Source organism: Notamacropus eugenii, chromosome 2 (assembly GCF_028372415.1).
Source record: "Notamacropus eugenii isolate mMacEug1 chromosome 2, mMacEug1.pri_v2, whole genome shotgun sequence".
In the NCBI taxonomy this organism is placed as follows: Eukaryota; Metazoa; Chordata; class Mammalia; order Diprotodontia; family Macropodidae; genus Notamacropus; species Notamacropus eugenii.
The window spans coordinates 329,086,832-329,113,644 of record NC_092873.1 but is presented as its reverse complement, the minus strand read 5'-3'; the positions used below and the strand labels follow the sequence as shown (position 1 = coordinate 329,113,644).

The following is a 26,813-nucleotide window of genomic DNA, read 5'->3' as shown; positions in this document are numbered from 1 at the left end:
TCCGTTCCTCCTCCCTCTCTCCCCTCCCTCACATTTTACATATTAAGAATCCACTTGGTACCTCGCAGCTTAATGCCAGAGCTAAATGGAGACTTCAGGTAATACTAAGTGTGAAATCAATAGACCCTCAAAGACTTGGATAAACAAGAAAGCATGTAGGATCAGGAGATTCTCCCCCTCCTTCCTCTCTTTTGAAAAATACCATTCCTTTTATGAAATTGCTTAGCTCTTGAACACCTACTCTTCTAATCCAGAAAAGACACCCACGTCACTACCTACCACCAGCACCTGAGATCTAAACACATGAAATATCCCCATTATCCTCATGTTTTTTAAATACCTTCATGGCAAAAACAAATCCCTGAAGCTGTACGCCCTCCACCACAAACAGAAGGTTACATAGGATCTCAGATGTGAAGCTGGAAGGGACCTTAGAGATAATCTAAACCAACCTCATCATTGTACAGATAAGGAAGCTAAAACCCAGAGAGATTAAGTGATTAAGAGATTAATTAAGAATTTACTTGCCCAAGGTCAGTAAAAGAATTCAAACCCAGGTCATAGTTTGACCATAGATCATGAGCAGCTGGGCAGCTAGGTAGCATGATGGTTAGAATGCTGGGCTTGGAATCTCTTTGACTTTTTTTCCTGAGTTCATATCTGGCCTCAGACACTTAACCAGTTAAGTGACCTTGAGCTATCTGGTTTACTTCTTTTTGCCTCTGTTTTCCACATCTGGAAAATGGAAATAAAAACACCCACCTCACAGCATTGTTGTGAGGATCAAATATGATAATAATTAGCACAACGCCTGCCAAATAGTAGTCACTATATTAATGGTTATTCTATTCCAGATCCTATAACTGGAGGTTTGGCTTTCTTTTCATTGTGTACTATGTATTTCAAGCAATAACATACAGTTGAACCTTAACATACAATTCCCACTGCTGATAAGAATATGATTGGTCCTTGAGATAGGCTAAATCCACTGGTATTTTTATGGCAATATCTGAGTTTCATAGCTCACCTTTTAGTGAAGGAAAGGAAGGGAATAAGCATTTGTGAAGCATCTCCTATATGCCAAGCACTGTGCCAAGTGTTTTCCTAATATTGTCTCATTTGGAGTATAACAGGGATTGTCTTTTCAATAGCAGAGATTGTGGGGAACCCCACAAAAATAAAAATTGAAAATGACTTCCATAATCTAGAAAGAAGCTCAGCTGGCCCTTCCAGAATGTCATGGCTCATGCCTTTATTCATTCCTCTTCATGATTAAATTGATATGTCCTATTATTTTGCAGGCACTTTTGGAGTTTTTTTATGCTTGATGTTCATTGGGACAGCGTTAAGTTGAGGTTAGCAAGATAACAAAACAAACTCAGAAAAAGAGAATAATAAATTGCCTTTCTAGGCCTCAGCCTAGCTAAGCTATTTTTGTGCCATAGAGCCACATGTTTTAGATCCCAAGAACCAGACTCTGGGAGAAGGAAACATTTAATGATCTGATGTCCGTACAGGTCAGCTGTCTTTGAAAGCTCATTTTAGAATTCTTCATTTTCCCTTTGATCACTAGGCTGATAATTTCTGTTAGTTCCCAGCAGCTAGATCATCCTTATCTCATAAAGACACATCTAAGAAGTAGATGTGCCTACAGTCTACAAGAGGCTTCAGTCTGCCTGTAATCTTGATGGTGCCATGAATAAAAACAAATCAGAGTTTTGGGGGAAGGAAAAAGAGAAGGGAAGGCCCACCTGAGCTTTTTCTCTCATATTTAACATGGTTTGTGGTAACCTGTTTCAAAGATAATAGATCTAAGGCATTAAATCCAAACCAATTCCTATTATCATTAAAAATGCATATTTCTGATTCAGAAATATTGCATGAGGCAGCAAATGGAACACCTAAACCTATCACTTTTGCATTCTTAAGGATTTTCAGGCAGCTTATCAATAGTATGCTTCACTCTTAGGTTATTTTCCACCAGTAGATCCAGCCACCCTCAAAGTGAGTCTGTCATCAAATATATTTAAAGCTCCAGGCAATCTGTTAGGGTTATATTTCAGAGTAATTACAATGAATAGCACCATTAAGGAATGGACTTAGATCAAAGGTAGCGTGTGGTGTGGGAAAAGAGAGAACCATACCCATCAGGATAACTTTCTCGATAGTTTCTAGGTTTTCATTAACTGATGGACCTCATTTCTCCCCTTGGGTTTAGGTGAGGATGAGTGCTAAGCTGTGAGGGTATAAAATTTCCTTGTGATGGACCAGTCACATAGCCCAGAGGGATGCTTGGATTTTTCCCAGTTCCATACAGATACTCAGACCCTATCAGCTAAGATTTCCTGAATTGTCTTTGTACTATGCCCACCCTGCACTTCAGATTGGCCTGTTTCTCCAGGAACCATGCCTCATATTCTTTGGCATGATACCTAGCATAGTCATGGGCAGGTAAAAGACCATCATTATCAAGTATTCATTAAGCACCTACTATGTGCCAGGTACTGAGTACATAAGTACAAAGAAATAAATAATCCCTCCTCACAATGAGCCTACATGCTATTGAAGAAAATAAGTATGTACAAAAATGTATACAGCATAGATAGGAATGAATAAATATCTACAACACAGATAATACAAAATTGAGAGAGAAAACAGCAGCTGTTGAGGGGATCAAGGAAAGTTTCATGCAGAAAAAAATTGCATCTTAGAAGAAGATAGCAACTCTGTAAAGCAGAGTTAGAGAAGAGTGCATTGCAGAAAAAGCGGAACAGCCAAGGCAAAGGATGGAGTGTTCTGTGCAAGGAACAGAGAGGAATCCAGCTTGGTTAGATTGTGGGGAAAGGAGTGATGTCCACAGAGACTGGAAAGACAGGTTGTGGGCAGGTTGTGAAGGGCTTTAAAATCTAAATGGAGGAATTTATCCCAGAAGCAACAGAAAGTCACTGGAGTTGACTGAATAGAGCCTGACATGGTTAGATCTGCATTTAAGAAAAACTTGGCAGCAGGGTATACCATGAAGTGGAATGAGGAGAGACTTGAGTCTGAAACACCAACTATCAAGCAGTTGCAATAACCCAGGTAAGGAGAGATAAGGGTCTGAACTAAGATAGCAGCCATGGGAGTAGAGAGAAAGGGTCAAAGGTAAGAGATGGCATGGGGGCAGAAACAACAAGATTTGGCAGCTATTTTGATCCATGGAGTGAAGACTGGCGGATATTGAGAAAGAGATATTTCATTAATATCATCATTGACAGCCACAACATTTAGTGCACAGGATGACATATAAGGAAAGGACATTGGAGGTCATTTAAGCCTGGGGACCTAAGCCTCAGAGGAGGCCCATAAGTGATGTGTCTTGCACATATTTCAGTACTTCAAGTATCCATAATCTGAGCACTGTGAGATTCTCCCTGACCATACAAATAATACTTCCATGCTTTTGTAGATGGTCTGCATGAGTTATACTCCCAAAATTTACCTTGCACACAATCCTCTGGGGTTAAATTTCTGAATTTAGTCAAACTTGTCCTTGAATAATAGATATAAAATCCATTACTGGAAGAAAAGCTCAAACCCTTTACAGCCTGGGCTGTTGGCTCTTAGCATAGCACTCAGTGTATATTAGATACATGAAAGAGATCTGGGTGTTTGAATCTAGGCTCTGCCTCTTAAGAGCAACTAGGTGGTGCAGTAGATAGAGTATATAGGGACGTAATGCAATATAGCCCCCCAGAACCCAAGATCCCTCTGTTGAACTTTAGTGGAAGACAGTGCCCAGAACAAACATTTAGCATCATCACATGATGGATTTAGTATTAAAATGGATCTTAAATGTTACCTAGCCCAACCCCTTCATTTTAGAAATCAGGGAACTGAAACCCGAAAAGGCAAACTGACTTGTTGAAAGTCACTCTAGAAGTGCAGACTTCAAATACAGCATTCTTTCCACTGTGCCACACAGCATCTCCAGGTAATAAATATTCAGCTTTAATTAAATCAATTTCATTGGATTGTATAAATCACTAAAAAGAAAACTGAAACCCGTACATACCTAAGGGGCAGATTTTGTTTTTGTTCAGTCATCTTCTGTCTTATATGATTCTTTGTGACCTCATTTGGGGTTTTCTTGGCAAAGATACTGGAATGTTTTGTTATTACCTTCTCCAGATCACTGTACAGATAAGGAAACTGAGGCAAACAGGGTTAAGTGACTTGCCCAGGGTCACACAGCTAATAAATGTCTGAGGCCAGATTTGAACTCAGGAAGAGGAGTATTCCTGACTCCAAGCCCAACACTCTCTCCCCTGATCAAATGTAAGCATGAAGCAACAGCCAGGAAAAAGATAGGGACTCTACTCTGTGTCATCTGAGCCCCACAAAGAAAGCAATAGGTTGAAAGCAAAGGCAAAAGAGAAAAAAAAATTACTACTATGATTGGTCAACAAAGAATTTGCAAGCCTTCCCACTCCCTTTTGGCCAGGTGTTAACAATGCAGGTTCAGCAATAGTCTCAGCTTTGGATCCCCAACACTAAAACAACAGCCAACTGTTTATTTCTAAAGTAATTCTAGAGAAATACTGGTGTGGAAAGGGGCTGCCTCTGTTCCTCTACCAAGATCAGTCACTTAACAGAGGGCATTTATACAGTGCTTTAAGGTCTGCAAAATGCTTTACATATGTCATCTCTTTTGAGCTTCATTTATAAACATGGGAACAACCCTGGCAGACAATATAGCATCTAGTGATATAAAAAGCTTGAAAGAGAAGGTGAGAATGATGTCCTGCCAACTCATACATCAAATAAAGTCAATGCATATTTACAAAGTGCCACTGACTCTGGGCCAGTGGCATGTTGGGTACAAGAAAAAGAATCATTGAATCTCTGAGTAGAACGAGAGCATTTAATACAACCTCAGTTGCATATAGAAATCTCCTTTATAGTATCTCTTATGGACAGGATAACCTGAACCTTAATACTGGGATTAATTGGAGTCTCAAGTTAATATTAAGTGGTCAATCAGGCCAAAACATATCACAGAGTTTCTGATTGAACATCTCCAATGATGGGGATCTTACTGTCCCATGGAGCAGCCTTTCCATTGTTGCACATTTTCAAATATTAGAAAGTTCTATATTGAAATCTTCCTCCTTTAAACTTTTATTCTATTTATTGGTCCTACTTCTACTATGGAACTCCAGGATAAATCTAACCCCGTTTCTTAAGCATTTCATATACTTGGGGACCACCAGCATGTCCTACTTTTAAATCTTCTCCTTCTTCAGGTGGAACACCTCTAGTTACCTCAGCTATTTCTCCATATAGCATGATTTCTAGGTCCCTGGATCACTCTTTCAGGCAGGAAAGTAGTAGGAAATCTATGCTAAGGAGAGCCTGCTCCTGTATGGAACAGAATTAGAAATCACTGCTCCCTGAAGTATGGGGCTAGGGAGGAGTGCTATAACACAGTAACAAAGGGAAGAGAGGTTATCTCTTATTTTTCTAGCGTGTTCTCTAACTTGCTCTTAAAATGTAGCATACAGAAATGAGTAAAATATTCCAGGTGTTCTCTGACCGCTGTACAATACAGTAAGATTATCACTTGTGTCCTTTTAGATTCTACACTTTTGACCGCACATTCAGGCTGAGTGAATGCCCAAGCACAGAGTCAGCTTTGAGAGGGGACACCATACTGGAGACTTCTGAAAGACTATGGAGAAAAGTGGACCTCTCTTTAAAGCAAGCTTTTTGCAAAATTTTTCTTGGATTGAGGTTTTAGTCAAGGTCAAGGAATGCTTTAGAAATATGGGAAACGTAAGGAAACCTATGTTGTCGTTGTGCAGGGGTGCCAAGTCAAACAGGTCAGAGTTTCCTATTCTGGACGAGTTGGTCTTTTGTTGTCACTGACTTTTATAACTATGACTATTTTTGACCCCTCATGACACCATTTGGAGCTTTTTTGGCAAAGATAGGAGTGGTTTTGCCATTTTTTTCTCCAACTACTTTACAGATGAGGAAATTGAGGCAGACAGGGTTAAGCAACTTGTTGAGGGTCACACAGCTAGTAGGTGTCTGAGGCCAGATTTGAATTCATGAAGATGAGTCTTCCTGACTTCAGGCCCAGCACTCTATCCACTGAGCTGCTCAACTGGAATTTAAGTTTCAGTAATTAAGATCCTTTCAGCAATATCTTATTCCTGTTTAAAAGAGTTAAATCACTAGGTTCATGACACTTTCTACAGTGAACTATAGTAAAGTGAGTATTGGACTTAAAGTCAGAAAACCTGGATTCAAATCCTGATTTTGCCAGTAGCCCTACTATGTAAGAGGCATAGCCTAAGAACTTTAGGCTAGCCCTAAAGTTCAGAAAACCTGGGTTCAAATCCTACCTTAGATGCCTCCTTCGCCATAGGCCTGTGGTATAGTATACTTAATCTCTCTGGGCCTCAGTTTCCTCCTCTCTAAAATGAGAGTGTTATATTGAATCTCTTTGAGACTGAGTTTTCTCATCGGTAAAGTGGGGATAATAATATCTGTGATACCAACTTCAAAAGGCTGTTTTGAAGGTCACATAAACTAATGCACACTGAGCTGCTTTACTAACCAAAAAGTCATTTGAATGTCATCTGAGAGGCAGCCTGGAATTGGCCATTAGAAGACTGGCCATGGAGTCAAGAAGGTGTGGGCTCAAGACTTGCCTCTGATACTTTTTTGTTGTTTGACCATTGGCAAGATTCTTAACCTTCCAGTGCCCCTTGTTCTTCTCCTTGTTCAAGAAAGAAGGGATGCTGCATCTCAGCCTCAAGGCTTGAGTTACACAGGTTTTTAAACTGATAACTGTATTTCAATGTAATTTGTTTCCTTTGCAATCTTATTTATTTTATTTTCTGCATTTGAGAATATTTTTCTGAGAAGGGGTCCATAGACTTCACCAAACTACCAAAGGAATGCATTACACAAAAAAGGATACAGACCCCTGCTTTAGATTAAGGACTTGAAGCTCATTCTAGATGAAGGAAGGAAGGAAGGAAGGGAGGGAGAGAGGGAGGAAGGGAGGGAGGAAGGAAGGGAAAAAAAGACAAATTTAATGACATTGGGTCACTCCCCTGGAAAAGAGAGGGTTGGGGGTTTTTTTTGTTTTGGGGGGGGGTTTAGCTCTCACTGAAAAAAGAGTCATTCTCACCCTCTAAGGATAGCTATGGTGTAAACTCCCTGGCACCTCCCTTCTGCAAAAAGGAATCTGGGTTCAAACCTTCACTCAGTCACTTACTGGATGAGTAACCTTTAGCAAATTACTTGAGCTTTTGTAGACCTCAGTTTCTTCATCTATAAAATGGAAATGTTATACCAACTGTTCTCAGGCCCCTTCCAGTTGATGGGCTCTAAAGCCACTCTAGATCTAAATCTGAGTCTATGACCCTCATAGTAGCCCCTGCTCTTTGAGATTAAGGTGCTTTCCCGAGCTATTATTGCTCCAACCAAACATTAACTAATAAAGAATTGCTATTCAGAAAGAATTGAACATAGGGTCACAGGATTTAGAGAAAGAAGGAACCTTAGAGATCATCTGAGATCTAGTCTACTTATTTTATGCATGAGGAAAATGAGGCCCCAAAAAAGTGATGATCTCTCATGTCTCCAAATCTAGCAGTGCTCTTTCCACTACTCTATACTGCCTTTCTTTATTTTCTTACTTTCTTCCTTCCTTCTTTTTTCTTTCCTTCCTTTTTTCCTTCCTTCTTTCATTCATTCATTCTTTTTTCTTTTGTCTTTTCCTTCTTTCCTTTTTTCTTTTCTTTCTGGTTAAAATTAAATTACACAGGGGCTGAGGTCTGGCAGCTCCACAAATATATTACATTATCTGTTTGACTTAAGCATCATTTGAATCAAACGCCTCTGATTGCATTGATTTCCATCATACCACCAGTGATATGCCCTTCTCTTCTTCATCTACTCAGCTTCTACCTACCAAAGTGCAGCTCAAGCTTCAAGACCATCCCCACCCCCCTGTTTCTACCTCTGAAGTCCTATGTTTAATAGACTCATGTCATCTAGTCCAGGGATTTATAAAGGGTATCCCAGGGTCTTGGTACAGTTTTAAACTACTAAAGGTTAAAACTGCACTCAGACACCGTCTATATTTATTCAGACTGCTTTGTCTCACGTTTACCTCTTTTCCATTGGATTGTAAGATCCTTGAAAACAGGAGCCTGGAAAGTAGAAAAGGCCTTTGTGATCATTTGGTTTCACTGCCTTATTTTACAGATAAGGAGCCAAGAAAGGCACATGACTTGCTTTGCAGCAAAAAATATTGTTTAGTAGTTTTCAGTTGTGTCCAACTCTTTGTGTTCCCATTTGGGGTTTTCTTGGCAAAGATATTGAAATGGTTTGTCGGTTCCTCTTCCAGCCCACATTACAGATGAGGAAACTGAGGCAAATAGGGTTAAGTGACTTGCCCAGCATCATACAGCTAGTAAGTATCTGAGGCTGGATTTGAACTCAGGTCTAGGCTGGGTACTCCACTTACTGTGCCGCTTGGGGAACAAGAAATAGCAGAGGTCAAATTCTGCCTAAGAGACTTACTAGCTGTGTGGTGCTAGGCAAATCACTTACCCTCTTTTCAGCCTCAATTTCCTCATCTGTAAAATGGGGATAATAACAGACTTTACTTCACAGGCTTGTTGTGATAATTAAATGAGATAACATATATAAAAACACTTAAAACTTAAATGTGCTTTATAAATTCTAGCTATTATAATTCAAATCTAGGTCTTTTGTCCTCAGACCTTATGTTCTTTCCATATATAACACTGTCTAACATCTTCCATAGTATTGCACATAAAATAAATACTCCCTATTGATTGACTGGTGGTAATTCAGTCTATCCTGCCACTTCCCCCAGTTAAGAATAAGTCTGTGTCAAGAGATGGAGAAAATTCTTACACATGGTAACTGAGAAAATTCAGTTGTCAGAAAACTTTCAAGAATCCTCAACCTCTGTGGACAGCATCCTTAACCCACTGAACCCAGGGAAGACAAAAACGTGCCCAGTGATGTTCAAAGCTTGCCAGGTGTTTGCTGCCTTGCAGAATAGGGGAAATTTTTACTAAAGCAATCATTTATCACACCAAGTCCAAGGGAGTCACCAAGGTCAGTTCAGCCTTCCTCTTGGTTTACAGACCTCCCGAGTCTGAAAATATAGGCAACTGAAGGATCTCCCAGTTCAACATTCATTCCTGTTAAGAGCATTAAGCTGCTTCATTCAATTCCCAAAGGCAGAATTTCCAAATGGCTGCTAGTGGAACATTAAATAGAAACCTTGACAGATCTCAATTAGGATGTGAAATAGGATCTGTCCTGAAGGTGTATTTCCCCAGGAGTGATGAAGCCCACTATACAATGTATTAGCTGCACCCATTTCCTGGCTCAATAAGTAACAACGATCGTTATAATCTGCCATTGTCTAATGCTATGTGGGCACCCAGAGAAGGTACTAAGCAGTATAGGGATCAAAGAGAAGAAAGACAGTACTGAATAATACTCTTCTGATGTGAGAGCTATAATAAAGCTTGTCCTTCTGTAGTGCCTTAACATGTACCAAGCACTTTTCTCATAATGACTGTGCGATATATGTAGTAGCTCCGTTTTATAGACAGGGAAACTGAGGCTCTGAGAAGTTAAGAAACTTACTCAAGATATACAATTAGTATCTGAGACAGGATTTGAACTCAGATCTCCTGACTGTCCAGTGGTCTATCAATGATATGACAAAGTATTCAACAGTTTTTTTAAGCACCTCCTATATGCACAGTTCTAGTACTAGGCCTGGAAAACATACAAAGATTTTTTAAAAATAAAAAGACTGAGGTCTCAATCTCATGGAGCTTTTATTCTAGGAAGGGAGGTAAGAGGGATACTCTCATAGTGCAGATGGCTAGGACTATGGTAAGTGTATTAAAATAGGACTAGTCCAGAGGAGAGAGACATTTGAAGAGGCTGGAAAGACTTCCAAAATGTGGTAGCATTTGAATTGAACTTTAGAAGCTGAATAGGCTTTTAAAGGTTGAGATTTTAGGGAAGGCATGCCAGAGGTAAGGAATGATGTAAGCAAAGACTTGGAGATAGAACAGTCAGGGAGTATTTGTGGAACATTGTAAATAGTCCATTTTGAATGAATTGTAGCCTGCATTCCAGGGATACAAAGAATGTAGCCTGCAACCAAGGGATGTGGGATAGATCTTAGGATCATCTAGTCCATTCCCCCTCATCTTACAGGTGAGGAAACTAAGGCCCAGAGAGGTTATATAATTTGCCTAAGGATATGCAAGTCATAAGTAACTGAGTAGGGACTTAAATTCAGGCCCTTGGAATCCAGATCCAGTACTTTCTAGGGTTATTTTGTGGCCCCCACACAAGTCTTGACTGAGCGGCTGAGGAATTGGGACTTTTTTTTTTTTTGATAAATGGGGAGATGTTGAAGGTTTTTATATAGGAGAGTATCATTATCAAAGCTACGTGTTGGAAGGATAATGATTGCTCTTCTTGTTGTTAACAATATTTTTCCATATAATGCTTTATAGATTGCAAAGTGCTTTGTGTGAAATAGTTCAAGTCCCTTCAATATTTCTGTGAAGCTGTGCTCTCATTGCTGTGGATTATTCTTTCATTGGTACAGTTTACAACCTATTTATGCTTTCTCATTCTGAACAAATCTTTTCCACATCTTTCCATAAATTCATGCCCACCCCCTCCCCCCAGGAAATCCCAACACAATGGAAGTGTTCATCTGGTTCTTTTAATATTTTATGGATACTCTCTGGACAGGCACTGCAGACAATGAACTACAGCCAAATTGAAGGAGTGGATCATGTTTTATCACACTGGAAAAGTGGAAAAGTAGATGTTTTTTGTCACATTGGACAAAAAAATGGGTTCTATCCACTTGCTATCATTTGTGATACATGACCTGCCTAATTTCCTTTCTAGTCACACATCTTGAACCTCTCTGGACTCACCTCCCAACTCATACTGGCACTTGCAGATTGGGTAGCTGCTACTTTGTGTTCTAGAAGCAATCTTAGGGGTGGTTGTCATTCTAACACTGCAGCTCATGAGTCCCCATTGGTGTACTTCCCCTTAACAATCAATCAGTAGACTCAATTAACTTTTTAGAAAAATGTATTTTTACTCAAATGGAGCAGCAAGAACAGTAGTTATAAGGTATTTTCCCCCCAGGAGAGAGGAATCTGGATCCAAATCTCCCACAAATACACAGTATCTGCTAGGGGAAGAATAGGCATGTGCATGTTCAAAGGAAGTAAGGCATGTGTGTAGAGAACTCATAAGGCCAAGACAGTTCACATTTCTAAAACAGTAGGGCCTTTCCATCTTGATCTGTTAGGCTGGCCTGCCTGCAACAAAGGGTACAACATCTTGGCTAGATAAACAGTTTGATGCTGGGCTGGCTCAAGCAGGTAGTTGAATCACTGAATTGGCTCCTCATCAGGCACATCTACTGCTGGGCTGGACTGGGCTGGGCTGGGCAAGTTTCTCCGCTCCTGGGTGGCCAGAATAGGCCGGTCAGGTTGTTGGTCGTTAATGTGCTGCTGCCTGGGTTGATCCACACAGATTAGTCAGGGCATAGCATCTTCACAGGGTACAGTATCCCTGCTGTACAGGGACAATTGGCTAGGTTCCCTGGTTCCCTCTTCAGTGGATAGCTGTGGTCTCTTCCACATCCACCTTCTCTCTAAGTCAACTTTTACTTACCTTTTTCAGTTGGAATACTACAGTATTCATTTCCACTAAGGTAATAACCCTTAGCTTCATATGGGTGGAAGCTTCTTTTCTTTGACTACCTTAAAAAACAAAACTCTGAGGTTGTCACGTCCAGACGAGAGGTGGGAGAGGTCTACCTTCTCCTCTTTGACAATCTAACTGGTTCAAAGTGGGTTGAAGGAAGGAAACAAAAACTTATTAAACACCTATTATGTGCCAGGTACAGCACACTAAGTGCTTTACAAATATTATTTCATCTTCACAACAGCCCAGGGAAGTAGATACTATTTTTGTCTCCATTTTATGATTGATTAAGCTGAGACAGAAATGAAATTGGTTGCCGGAGGTCATACAGCTAGTAACTGTTTGAACAAAAAATCTTTCTGACTCCAGGTCCAGAGTTCCATTCACTGTACCACCTATCTGCCCACCATGTAAAGTGTTTTCCTGACTCCAGACCTGCCCAGCTAACTGTCCCACCTTTACTTATGGTGATCAACCAGTTACACTTCCCAGATTCCTGTTGTAGTGTTATTCAGATGAGTGTCTGGGCACAAAGGGAGGGAGGGAGTCTGTCCCCCAAAGGTAAGTTCATTATCTCTACTGACTTTTTCTGAGGTAGCTGAACTATCCAATCCTCAGACCTTTTCCAAGGTACGCCTTTGCATCTGCCCTTTGTGTTCCAAAGTCTCTATCTTTTACCCTTTCCAACCTTCACCTTTGCTAAAGTTCAAATAAACTCCTAATACGATATATGAGGTAACTAGAAGCCACAGTGCTAGAATGCAACAGTTAGAGACAAGAAGACCTCAGTTCAAATTCAACCTCCAACACTTAACCGTCTGTCTGACCCTGAGCAAGTCACTTAATTTTTCTCAGTTTCAATTTCCTCTTTTATAAAAAGGAGATAATAGTGCTTATTTCACAAGGTTATTGTGAAGATAAAGTACAACAGTATATAAAAAGAATGTATATGTATATACACACATATATGTATTTATCACCTTGTGGCCCTTAAAATTCTATGTAAATGTTAGCAATTGGTATTAGCAGTATTGCACATAACACATGTTGGCATATGTGCTTTACCCCTTTTCTTGCCAGCAAGTTATCATTGCTTGTAGTCTGCAAGCTTACTTAAATCCACAGTGCATTTTTCCATTATCCTTTGGGTGATCTGCAACCATGATTCTGAGATTATGGTGTCTCATGACTCGCAACCCCATAACATCACTGGAGGAATAGTGACATTAAAAAGATGAGTTTTTGTGGCAAGAAGCAGTTTAGGAGGATAAAAAGTGAGACACAATTTCCCCAAAGCGATTGGGCCAGCTCTCCTCCTACTACTACCCTGCTCATTTTACATCTGCAGCACCTATGTCAGTTATTTGTTCCCCATAAATGCCATACCCTGGGAAATGTGCATTCTTTATCTCTGGTTTTTCTTTTCTTTTTTTTCCTACGTGCATTGCTAAGCTGATCTGCTTTAAATGGTTGTAGAGTATACTGGGATGGGGGAGTGGGGTCTCTGTAGTATTCCAGGACTTGATGTTGTCAGCACAATGTCAGCAGTAAATAGTAACATCTGGAGGACCTATTGGGAAGGAGTCCTTCCATTTGGACTTTGGACAGAACATTCATGACTGGGAAACACCTTTAGCAAGCATATCTCTCCCTATTTTAAGCTTCACTTGATTTTAACACTCAGAGGGTCATTGTAAAAAATCATCTTGATGGAATCCTGTATAATCTTACTATATGAATAAGATGGCTTGTTTGAAAAGAGTCCCCAAAGACGTGCCTCGCTCAGTCTGATTAAATAGGACTTTGTAGGTACAAATATTAGCACCTCCATCTTATAGGTATGTAAATTGAAGTTCAGACAAGTTTCATGATTCATCCATGGTCATAGGGACAGTAAGGGCTGGAGCCAGACTGTGGTCTCTCTGATTCCGAGTCCAGAGGGAGAAACTGAAGGCATTTTCAGTATGGTAAAAAGAGCCTGCCTTTAAGCAACTCACTGAACTTCCTTTTCTGTAGGTGTCATATGGAGATACTCATATCTGTTCTGCCTATTTCACAGAATCTTAGAATTGGAAGGAACCTCATAGGCCTCCTAGTTCAACCCATAGCTAAAAAGCAATCTTTTCTACTATATACCTGGCAAGTGTTTATTCAACCTCTGTTTGAAGACCTCCAGTGTGGAGGAACACATCATCTCCTGAGGTGGACCATTTCTTTTTCTGGTGGCTCTCTGGTCTCATGTCCTAAGATTATTGTCAGTTCAAGGATTTAGGGGACAAAGAGATCAGGGGTTCTCAGCTTTGGGTCCATTTCCCTCCATACAGTTCCTTTGATAGATTTCAGAGTCTGTCTGAGAGCAAGAATTGGAGGAGATTACATTTTAATTTTGACTATAAATCTTTCCAAAAAATTATTCTGAGGAGGGGTCTAAGGCTTTACCAGATTGCTAAAAGAAGTCCATGGCACACAAAAAAGGTTAATAATTCCCATTTTCAATAATTTAGTCCAGCTCCCTCATTTTACTGATGAGGGACCTGAAGCACAGACTCGTAAGGCAGCTTTCCTGAGGTCTTGCAGCTTCTTAGTGAAAGAACTGGGACTAGAACCCAGGGCTTCTGACTCCAAAATGAGTGTTCTTTCCAGTACATCATAATGGGGAATTCTGTGGAACAGCTAAAGTGTTCTACAAATGTGAGGGAGTATTCATGACAGTGATTTCAGGTGGGTTTTTCCTAGTTGACACTTTGCATCCACCTCTTCAGCTTTTTGATCTGCGTCATCTCAGTTTGACATCAAGATAAAGCAAGCTGAAGAGCGAGCAGAGGTAGGCTGTCCATTAGGAGGCATTTTAAGGGAAGAAAGTATGCTGTCCTAAGATATCTTCTCCGTCTGATCACTGCTGCTCAAACAAAAACCTTCCCTTCCACACTATGGCAAGGGTGGTCAGGGTGCTCTGGAAGTCAACTGAGGCTCTATATCTCTTCTCAGAATAGTGCTTTTAAATGCATAAAATGAAACAAATAGGATTACCAAGGAAACCTATTATATTAAAATAAACTTTTGGGTTTTTCCCATCCAAGTTCATAGATCTGAAATTTATCCTCAGACCCAGAATGCCTGAACTAGAACCTTGCTGGAGAAGAGACTTTGATGAGGAAGAAAACAAGCTTTTATTAAGAATCTAATAGGTGCTCAGTGGATAGAGGGCTGGGCCTGGAGTCAGGAAGACTAACTGTGTGACTCTGGGCAAGCTACTTACCCTGTTTGAGTTGTCAACTGGACCAAACCAGCCTCTAACCTGTGGGTGGCTGGAGCCAAACAGAACAGGGTAGAGACAAGGGAGTCAGGAATTAAATAGAAGTTTAACATGAAAGTGAGGGAATCTGCTTGCAAGCAAGGACAAATGTGCTAAAGCCCAGCCCCCAGTGCAGCCCTGCTTTAGCATGGCTTATATTGGTATAAGCCTTTTATACCAATGGCTTTCTTGGCTGTAGCCCTGACAATAAGGGGTCACAGCAACAATGAGACAAGTTTGATTCATAGCAGGACTTCATGACCAGAACATGGGTACTTGTCTGAGCTTGTCCAATGCTTGTCCAAGCTCAGAGAACACCTGGTGCTGGTCAAAGTAATACAGTAATTATGTGATTTTGTCAGAGAGTGAGATCATCCAGAGGGCCAGCTCAAAGGATTGTTGTGCCAAGCTCAGGGCACAGCTTGCTTGCTGGACCTTAGCTCTGGAAAACAGGGTGTCTCCTAACATCTTGACAGCCTTAATCCACTGGAAAAGGAAATGGAAAACCACTCCAGTATCTTTGCCAAGAAAACCTCACGAAGAATTGGATACAACTAAACAACAATGTGCCAGGCACTGTGCTAAATAGTTGAGTCACACAACTAGTAAGTATCTGAGGCTGAATTTGAACTCAGGTCTTTATGACTCAAGGGCCAGATTCACTGTTCACTGTACCACCTAGCTGCCTCCAAGAAGAGAACAGGACAACACACTCAAGTCAAGAATTATTTATTAAGCATTTATTGTGTGCTAGGCACTGTACTAAGTGCTAGATATAGAAAGAAAGGCAAAAATATAGTCCTTACCCTCAAGATTATCTTCTAATGGAGGAGACAACAAGTAAGTAACTGAGTACACACAAGATAAATACATAGTATATGGAAGGCAATCTGAGAGGAAAAGATATTCACAGCTGGTGGGATGGGGAGGATGGGGTGTGGGGCTAAGAAAAGTCTCCTGGGATCTGAGATGTTTTGAAGGAAATCAGTGAAACTAAGTGGTAGAGATGAGGAAGCAGAATATTCCAGGTGTGGAGGACAGCTGGTACAGAGGTATGGAGATGGGAAATGAGAGTGGCATGTTCAGAGAACTACAGTGTTGCTGGAATACTTAAGCAAGGGATTTCTGAACCTCAGTCTCTTCCTTTGTAAAATGAGAGTTTGGCCTAAGTTATCTCTAAGGACCCTTCCAACTCTGACATTCTGTGGCCATGTAATCCCACCTAAAGGAAGAGAAAAAGAAAGCTAGAGATAGCCACCCATCCCATCATTTCTAGGGTCAGATCTGACTGCTATGGACACATTACTTTCACCCATTTGAGGCTCACCTTAGAGAATTTTCATCCATGGAGTTTCATCAGTCATCAGGTATCTTGTTCAGTTAACAAGCTCCTATTGAATACCTACTATGTTTCAGGCATGACTCCAGTGCTAACAAAGATTCATAACAGAGAGGGATATGGTCGTCCTTGTGCAAAGACACTAATGGTAAGCCCTGGAAAACAAAAACAAAACCCAAAATTGTCCCTCCCTCAAGCATCTTACATTTTATTGTGTTTTGAGAAATGCAGGACCTGTTCCATTTCTTCCAATTACTGCCATAGCTGCACTCTCTCTTTGAGAGTCTCTTGTGGTATGAATGTTTCCTTGAAGATAACTGCCTTTGGGCATCTGTCAGCCCATGAGCTACCTCCTCCCCAGAGATGTGGGCAGGTTAATAGAGCTTATGATCTCTCTATCAGGCACCATGATTATATAGAGAAACTGTAAAAATAATCATGGTCTCCCTTAAGTTGTTAATATTTCATTTGGTAGACAAGACACAGACACATGAGGCAATTAGAAAACAAGGAGACCAAATATGTTATAATGGATGGCATAGTCAGCCTGGCATAGTAATCAAAGTATTGCAAGCTTGTAGAGGCAGAATTGATGAGTGTGAATCTCATCTTTGCTACTTTCTTCTTATGTAACCTTAAGCAATTCACTTTTTTTTCTGAGCCTCAGTTTCCTTGTCTGTAAAATGATGGAGCTGAACCAAATAATCTCTACTAAGGTCCTTTGCAGTTCTAAATCTGATGGATCCTGTGAGTACCACGTGTATTCAGATTCTGGTGTCTTCCTTATTTCTAGAGATACTTATAGTCCTAGAGATTCTTTGCCATATGAAGACATCATTGGATGGAAGGGAGGGGAAGTATCAAGAATAGGAACTCTTTTGTGCCACTAGATAATCCGGTCTTTAACCTTGATCCTGACCTCTACTGCCCACCTGGAGGAGATGGCAGCCAAAGAAAGAGGCACTCCTGGGCCCCTCTGCTTTCCCTGGGAAAATGATTAAAGAACATTTGGGGACGGTGGGCTCCCTTCCAGTGGACTGTGAGCACATTGGACAAGGCTGTGGCACTGGTTTATAATTAAAATGCAGCGGGGGGAGGGGGTGAATGAAAGCTTCAATTAGCCAGTCTGACCCTGCTTCCGGCCCTCCTTCCCTCTGAAAAGCTCAGATAACAAGCTCCCATTTATGATCAGGAGTGCTGGGCTATTCCAGGGCTCACATCTGAGTCCTTCATTGAAGACATTCTCTCAGTTCATCGAGTTTGGCTTGTCATACAAAGGGGCTCTGATTCTCCATGATGTCCACCTCCTCTAGTATGAAAAAATGGATTTTGTTGTTTTCCCTGTCCCCAAATTCCTGGGGGCAAGTCCAAGTCCAGGTGCCATGCCTTAGGAGAAGTACAACATCTGCTTAGCCTCCTTAGGGCTATGGCTTAGCTGGTCTGTCCCCTGGCTTCTCTATCCCTTATCTTAGTGAATGTGCTTCCTAGAAATTAACCCAGTTAGGGTTCCCTGTTAGGTTAGAGCCTACCAAGGTGCTCTATTCTTACAGATTTAGAGCTGAAAGGGACTTTTAAGGCAATCCCTTTATTTTACAGATGAAGAAACTGAGGCCCTGAGTTTGGATGGTTTGTCAAAGGTCACACAGGAACTAAGCAGTAGATTTGATCCAGGACTCTTCTCCCTACAAGGCTTTTTAGTCTCTCAAAGATCAGTTTGCCACTGCTGTCATGGTCCACTTTCCTGGTGCGTTATCCTCTTATTCCCAGTAGACAATCTAACAAAAATTCCATTGTCTCATTATTGCTGAGTAAATTCGATAAACTCCAGTGGCTCCCTGTCCCCTCCAGGATCAAATAGAAAATCCTCTGTTTGGCATTCAAAGCTCTTCATAACTTGTCCTCTCCCTGTCCAGTCCTTTTATACCTTACCCACCCCACATACTCAGTGACTCAATGACTGATACTCCAAATCCCAACTCCAGATATTTCTCTGACTTCTTGTACCTGGAATGCTCTCCCTCATCTCTGCTTCCTTGTTTCCCTGGCTTTCTTCGGGTTCCAACTAAAGTTCCACCTTCGACAAGAAATCTTTTTCCCATGCCCTTTAATGTAAGTGTCTTCCCTTAGAGATGACTCCAATTTATCCTGTATATATTTTACTTGTAAGTTGTTATTTGCAAGTTGTCCCCGCTATTAGACCATAAAGTGCTTGAGAGCAGTCTTGCCTTTCTTTTGTTTCCCCAATGCTTAACAGTACCTGGCAAACACTAGGCACTTAATAAATGTGTATTGACCCTCCTTCACCCCACCCAATACACACACACAACAAGAACCCAAAGGTCTCACCATTGATGAATTTCTCCTAGAGGCTACATGTATTTTTCTTTTCCTTTATATTCTTTCCTTTTTATTTCTCTGAAACATTGTAATAGGTACTTGTTCAAGATAGTCTTTGAAAGCACTTGTAAGCCTTCAGTAGGAAGCAGCATTGTTTTAACTCTCATTCTGGATATGCCAGGTCTGATCCCTAAGACGGTGAGGATTCAGCTAAATAACACAATTGTCCAAAGTCATAGATCAGAGGTTTCTAAGGAATGTAGAAAAAAATCATCAGGCTCAGCTTTCTGCCTTAGGGCAGATGAATGTCTCCACCCTGGGGAGAGAGTGTGGTCTTTTTTTCTTCTCAAAGATATTCAGAGAGGGAGTTATCTTGTATTTCCAAGTCTCCCTCAGTGGCTGATGTTCTGTCTTATATTCAGCCATTATCCTGAAATGAGGAAAAGAAGCAGCTAGGTGGTGCAGTGGATAGAGCATCAGTGCAGGAGTCAGGAGGACCTGAGTTCAAATTTCACCTCAGATACTTGACACTCACTAGCTGTGTGACCTTGGGCAAGTCACTTAACCCCAACTGCCTCATCCTGGGTCTTCTCCAGTCATCCTGATGAATATCTGGTCACTGGATTCAGATGGCTCTGGAGGAGAGGTGAGGCTGGTGGCCTGCACAGCCCTCCCTCACTCAAAACAAAGTCAAGTGCAAGTCACGTCATCATTTCTCTGATGGTATGGTCTTCTTCAGCAACAAAGGATGAGCACACACACATTCTGAAATGAGCACGGTAGTAGTAGCATCTAATGGCCAGAGTTCTGGAAATGTAGTCAGGAATACGTCTTCAAATCCCATCTTAGACACTACCAGTTCTGTGACCCTGAGTCTTGATTTCTTCCTCTGTGAAATGTGAATAAAGTAAAATAAAATAGCTTTGGCCTCATAAGATTGTTGTGAAAATCAAATGAGATCATGCATGTGAAGTGCTTTCTAAACCTTAAAGGGAACATATAATAATAGCTAGCATTTCTAATGCCCTTTAAGATTTACAAAGCTTTTCACAAATAACAATAATAGCTAGCATTTATATAGTGAGATAGGTTTGTAAAACACTTTACAAACGTTATCTCACAAATAGAAGACAAAGTGAAATATCTCACTGGAAAAACAATTGACCTGGAAAATAGATCCAAGAGAGATAATTTAAAAATTATTGGTTCACCTGAAAACCATGATCAAAAAAAGAGCCTAGACATCATCTTCTAAGAAATTAACAAGGAAAACTGCCCTGATATTCTAGAACCAGAGGGTAAAATAGAAATGGAAAGAATTCACCAATCACCCCCTGAAAGAGATCCAAAAAGAGAAACTCCTAGGAACATTGTGGCCAAATTCCAGAGTTCCCAGGCCAAGGAGAAAATATTACAAGCAGCCAGAAAGAAACAATTCAAGTACTGTGGAAATACAATCAGGATGACACAGGATTTAGCTACTTCTACACTAAGAGATTGAAGGGCTTGGAATATGATATTCCAGAGGTCAAAGGAGATAGGATTAAAGCCAAGAATCACCTACCCAGCAAAACTGAGTATAATACTTCAGGGGAAAAAATGGAATTTTCAATGAAATAGAGGATTTCCAAGCATTCTTGTTGAAAAGACCAGAGCTGAATAGAAAATTTGACTTTAAAATACAAGAATCAAGAGAAACATGAAAAGGTAAATAGGAAAGAGAAGCCTTAAGGAACTCATTAAAGTTGAAGTGTTTACATTCCTACATGGAAAGATGATATTTGTAACTCATGAGACCTTTTTCAGTTTTAAGGTCGTTAGAGAGAATACATATAAATACATACATATATGTAAGTGTATATGGTTATGTATATATGTGTACATTATTTATGTGTAGATATGTATATGTACATGGGTGTATGTATATGTGTGTGTGTGTGTGTATACATAGACAGAGGGCATAAACTGAGCTGAATATGAAGGGAGAATATCTAAAAAACTAAAATTTACTCTTGAGTGGAATGTACTAGGAGTAGGAGAAAGGGAGAGGTAGAATGTAGCAAATCATCTCACATAAAAGTGGGAAGAAAGAGCTTTTCCAGTAGAGGGGAAGAGGGGGAAGATGAAAGGAACTAAATGAACCTGATTCTCATGGGACTTGGTTTAAGGAGGGAATAACACACACTCAATTGGATATGGAAATGTATTTTACCCTGCAGGAAGGCAAGGGGGAAAGGGATAAGAGAGGGAAGATAATAGAAGGGACAGCAAATTGGGGAAAGGGATAATCAGAAGCAAACACTATTGTGGGAGGACAGGTCAAGGAGGAGAATGGAATAAATGAAGGGCAGGCTAGGAAAGGGGGAAATGTGATTAGTCTTTTACAATGTAACTATTATGGAAGTGTTCTGCATTGTTATACATGTATGACCTATACTGAATTGTTTGTTTTCTCAATGAAGGTGGCTGGGGAGGGAGGAAGGGAGAGAATATGGAACTCAAAGCTTTAATTATAAATGTTAAAAATTATTTTAGCATGTAACTAGAAATTAAGATATACAGGCAATGGAGTATAGAAATCTATTTTGCCCTACAGGAAAATAGAGGGGGAAGGGGGGATGGAAGAAGGGTGGGTAATAGAAGGGAGGACAGACTGGAGGAAGGGGTGGATGGGGTACATGCTCTCCTGGGGTGGAGGTGGGGAGAGATGGGGAGAAAATTTTGAATTCAAATTCTTATGAAAGTGAATGTTGAGAACTGAAAATAAACTTTATACATAAAAAAACAAATGCTATCTCACTTGACCCTTGCAATAACTGAAAGATGGTGCTATTACTATCCCCATTTTATAGATGATGAAGCTGAGATAGACTGAGGTTAAGCAACTTGCCCAAGGAAACATGGCAAGTAAATATTGTTGTAGATGTTGTTCAGTCATTTCTGACTCTTCGTGATCCCATTTGGAGTTTTTTTGGCAAAGATATTTGAGTGATTTGCCATTTCCATCTCCAACTCATTTTACAGATGAGGAAACAGAGGTAGACAGAGTTATGTGACTTGCCCAGGATCACACAGCTACTAAGTGTCTCAGGCTGAATTTGAACTCAGGCCCTCCTGACTCCAGGCCCAGGGCTCTATCTCTTGAGCCACTGAGCCAGTAGTATATAAATGCTAGTTGTTATTATTTTTACTTGGAATTAGAGGATTTGGGTTCAGGCTCCAACTCTATGATTTTCTATGGTACTTATTATATTTATTGTCTTAAGCAAGTCACTGCCCTCTCTGGGCCTCAGTTTCTTCAACTATAGAATGAGAGAATTAGACAAGATCTAAATTTCCTCCTAATTTGAAATCCTATGATCTCTTTATAATTATTTCTTCTTGTTTACTCTTCCATCATCCTAATTATAATGATCCACATGTGTCTAGAATTTTATGTTTCACACCAATCTATTTATGCAGGTGGACGGCAGATAGTATTAAGAACATTTTGCACAGAAGAAAACTGATACTCAAATGGAGATGCTCAGAGCCAGTAGTTATAAGTATGGGAGCTAAAACTCACACCCAAGCTGAATCCAAATCTAGTGCTTTGTAAACTACACTGTACGCAAGACAGCCTTTTTGTACTAGATGTCTCAGTTGATGGTAGAGACAGACAAGTATTGTAGAAAGAGTCCAGGATTCTAAATTTGAATCCTGACTCTGGCACTTACTACCTGTATGAGCCTGAGCAAGTCAGATCTCGTACTTTGGCCTCAGGTGTCTCATGTGTGAAATGAAAAGGTTGGAATTGATTGCTAGATGACGTCTTGAGTCTCATCCATCTCGGAATCTGTGATCTATAGTTAATCCCCGATAGTGTAATCTTCTGGAGGGCAGGGACCATCCTTTACTCCTCTTTGTATCTCTGTGGCCTAGCCCACAGCATTGAATAAATGCTTATTGATTGATTGAATGGATGCTTAAGAAATATTCATTGTGGAAAGAGTGGGTACGTTAGAACATGGTAGGTGCCACCACCCAAGTTTGGGCCAAAAGCCTGTTAAATAATCTCTTATCTTTAGGTCTACCACATGCAGATGCCAAAGAGCATTAGTGTTAGTATTCCTAAAATACAGTATTGTTAATTAATTAATATTAAAAATTAATAATAAATATTAATAAGTAAATAAATAATAAAATTAGTATTCCTAAAAATACAGATCTAAATCATGTCACTCCCCTGCTTAAAGAACAACAATGCCTTCTATTGTTTCTGGGATAAAACAAGTACAAACTCTCTTGCAGAGAATTCAAAGACTTTTCAATTTGTCTCCAGGCTTCCTTGCAGGTTCACTCCCCTTCCTTCCCTCTATTTCTCAGTCAGATTGAACTGCTTGCTCCTCATGTGAACAATCTACCTTCAATTTCCATTCCATTGTACAGGAAAAGGGAAAAAAATTCTACCCCATGCCTAGAATTCAATTGCCTCACCTTCGCTTCTTTAAATCCCTAATTTCCTAAGAATCTCAGCTCGAAAGTCTCTTTCCACATGAGGCCTTTTCTGATCTCCCCAGTGAGTAAGTGCCACCATCCCCTCCCTCCCAAATTACTCTGTACGTACTTTGTATATGTTTTCTATTTATTTCTATGTTTCTACACTGAGATTCTTGTTTTTGTCTTTGTATTACCAGCACCTAGCACTGGGTCTGATACATAGTAGACATGTAGACGGTACAATGGAAAAGCACGCTGGGCCTGGAGTCAGGAAGACTTACCTTTTTTTCTCCTATAATCCCTCCTTCTGGAGGTATTTTCCTTTTTTTGTTTTATTTTTTTACGTGAAAATCTTTTTTTCTTTTTCATTTTCTACATTCACTTTCACAAAATTTTCTGCCCATGTCTCCTCTCCACCCATCCCAACACAGCATGCATTCTTATTACTCATTCCCCCAATCTGCCCTCCCTTCTATCATACCTCTCTCTTCCCTTATTCCCATCCCCTTTATTTTCTTGTGAGGCAGGATAGATTTCTATACCCCATTGCCTGTATATCTTATTTTCCAGTTGCATATAAAAATTTTTAACATTTGTTTTTAAAACTTTGAGTTCCAACTTCTCTCCCTTCTTCCCTCCCCACCCATCTCCACTGAGAAGGCAAGCAATTTGATATAGGTTATACATCTATAGTTATGAAAAAGACTTCCATAGCAATGAATGACTAACTATACTTCTCTCCATCCTATCCTGCCCCCCATTTATTCTATTCTCTCTTTTGGCCCTGTCCCTCCTCAAAGGTGTTTACTTCTAATTACTCCCTTCTCTTATTTGCCCTCCCTTCCATCACCCCCCCCCCCACTTATCCCTTTACTCCCTACTTTCCTGTAATGTAAGAGATTTTCATACCAAATTGGGTGTGCATGTAATTCCCTCTTTAAACCTAATGTGATGAGAGTAAAGTTCACTCTTTCCCTCTCACCTCCTCCCTCTCAGGAAGACTCATCTTCCTGAGTTCAAATGTAGCCTCAGACACTTCCTAGTTGTGTGATCCTGGGCAAGTCACTTAACCCTGTTTGTCTCAGTTCTTCATCTGTAAAAAGAGATGGAGAAGGAAATGGCAAACCACTCTAGTATCGTTGCCCAGAAAACCTCACATGGGGTCACAAAGAGTCAGACAAGACTGAAACATCTCAACAAAGACAAGGCACTTAATAAATGCTCGTTGATTGATTGAATAGTGCTTGATAAGTATTTGTTGAGGTAATATTTAACTGAGGTAATATTAAATATGTAAGTATCCTGAGTATAGTAACAATTCATCCTGCATGGAGGATGAAGTTATGGAATGGTTGGGGGGTTTTTTGGCAGGGATGGGGGAGGTACTACATAATTAATTATTAATATTCAAAATCAAATCCCAAAAGACAGTATAAGATGTCCCTCTCCTCAAGGAGTTTACAGTCTAATTGGAAAGGCAAGACATAGACATGGAAGCAATAACCAACAACACAAGAATATACATGGCAAAGGTCCAGTCACTGGCACATTCTGAGTCTTATAGAGATCCAGAAGAAGTTAAGATAAGTTGGGTTGATTGAGTTGGGATGATTAAAAAACACTCCATGAAGAAGATGAGACATCTGAAAGTGGGGGAACCCAAACTATGCCTATAGTGATCCCACTAATGGGGCTGACTGAATAAGAATATAGAGGGAAGAGTCCCTGTAGGAGACCAGTCTTAGGACAGAGATATGTCGGTCAAGAAGTTCAAAATTATTCTGGGCAAGATGTGTCTTTTAAGAAGAATTTTTTAAAAAACTTTTATCATAAATTTAAGAACTGTCAACAAAATAAAAAATTAAAATAGTTGCTGACATTTCTTTAACGCTTTAACATTTGCAGAGAACTTTACCATATACAGGGAGTCCCAAAAGTCTTAATGTGGTTTGAAGTTATTATTTCAATTGGCATTCACAACAACTCTGAAGTATGCACTACTATTTTCCCCATTTTACAGTGAGGGAACTGAGGCTCAAAGACACGGAGTAATTTATCTGTGGTTGCTGAGCTAGTGACGGTCAGAAATGGGATTTGAACACAGGTCTTCTTGACTCCAACTCCCATGCTTTCTCCCATATAAGACACAGGCTCTCTAAACATATAAAACAAGGGACAACGCTTCATAGAAGAATTTAATCATGCATTTCACACTCCTGGCAAACACGTATTTAAATTATTTACATTTATCAGATGATGGTTTTACTATTAGAAATTTAGTATATCAAGTTCTTCCAATAAACTTGAGCTCCCAGGCTCCCAGAGAAGGGGGAATTTTAAAAATTCTATATTCGAGATGATATAGTCTTACCCTTTGCTAAGACACCAGGCTTTCACTATTTCTATCTCTGTGTCTCTCTGTCTCTCTATCTCTCTGCCATTCTGTCTATGTCTCTTTCTTCCTCTTTCTTTCTTTCTTTATTCCTTTCTTTCTATCTTTCTTTCCTTCTTTCCTTCTTCCCTCCCTCTCTTCCTCCTTTCATTTCTTCTTTCTTTCCCTTCCTTCCTTTTTTCCTTCCTTCCTTCCTTTGCTTTTCTGCCTGTCTCCCATCTCAGTCTTTCAAGAACTCAATTTACTTGTCTTAAAAAAAAAAATCTTTCCAACTATTAACAAATTCTGACTCCTGAATTGCTTAGCTAAAAGATTTCTACATCCTTGGAAATATTAGAGCAAATCAAGTTAAGAAGCCTCTATTAAGCACCTACTGTACACTAGGAACTGTACTGGGGATACAAAGAAAGGCAAAAACTGTTTCCTCCTCCCAAAGAGCTCACAGTATAATAACGAAGACAGCTTGCAAACAGCTATACACAAATAATATATATATCCAGGATAATTGGAAATAATCAACAGCAGGGAAGTTCCTTCATTATGTAGCTATGAAAAGGTTTCTTTCTAGAAGGATTTCTCCAGTAATGTTGTACAAGGAAGTCATGTCCTAGGTAAGGATTTTTCTAGATCTGGGTCTGCTATGGTCTGGGGAATCAAATCTTACCTGCCCCTATTTTTATACCCCTGACCTAAATGTAAAAACCAGCGTTAGCTCTGAGAGGTACAAAAATAGTTGGCTGGAGTCCACTGGTCCCTGATACAATGACCCATGAACCCTGGGATTCCATGATCCTGTAAAATGCCAAGTGTCCAAACCATTGGTAGAAATTGTAAGCTTGCTCTTGAAAGCATCTGAAGGAAGTACCAGGGCCTCTAGCTCCTTCCTCTGAAAGACCCTCATAGAGCTGAGCATCCTCATGAAAACTGAGCAGATGTAGCACCTTCATGTTTGACTGCCAGTACACTGCTTTCTTTTTAAGCAAAGACCTAGATACAAAAACAAAATAACCCAGTCTGTTCTTCCAGTAATTGTGAGATCTTCAGGTATGTAACTGAAAGACAGTCTGATGCTGTAACTTTGTCCTCTGGTATTCCAACCAGTGTGCAGGCAGGTTTCATATCTGAAATACTGTGTTTAGCACTGAAGTTTAGGAAGGTGATGAATAAGC

General features: G+C 40.1%; 1 protein-coding gene across 2 annotated transcripts in view; it reads left to right on the top strand.

Annotated features, from left to right (window-relative positions):
- CACNG4 (calcium voltage-gated channel auxiliary subunit gamma 4) overlaps window positions 1–26,813 on the top strand; it is a 116,567-nt gene that overhangs the window by 3,499 nt on the left and 86,255 nt on the right. Inside the window, exon 1 of one of the 2 annotated variants that reach the window (XM_072645473.1) lies at window positions 14,071–14,626. The exons of the other annotated variant lie outside the window; for it this stretch is intronic. The gene's annotated coding sequence lies outside the window, so the exon portion shown is untranslated. Of the gene's footprint in view, window positions 1–14,070; window positions 14,627–26,813 lie in introns of those variants that run through there. 2 annotated transcript variants of the gene reach the window in all.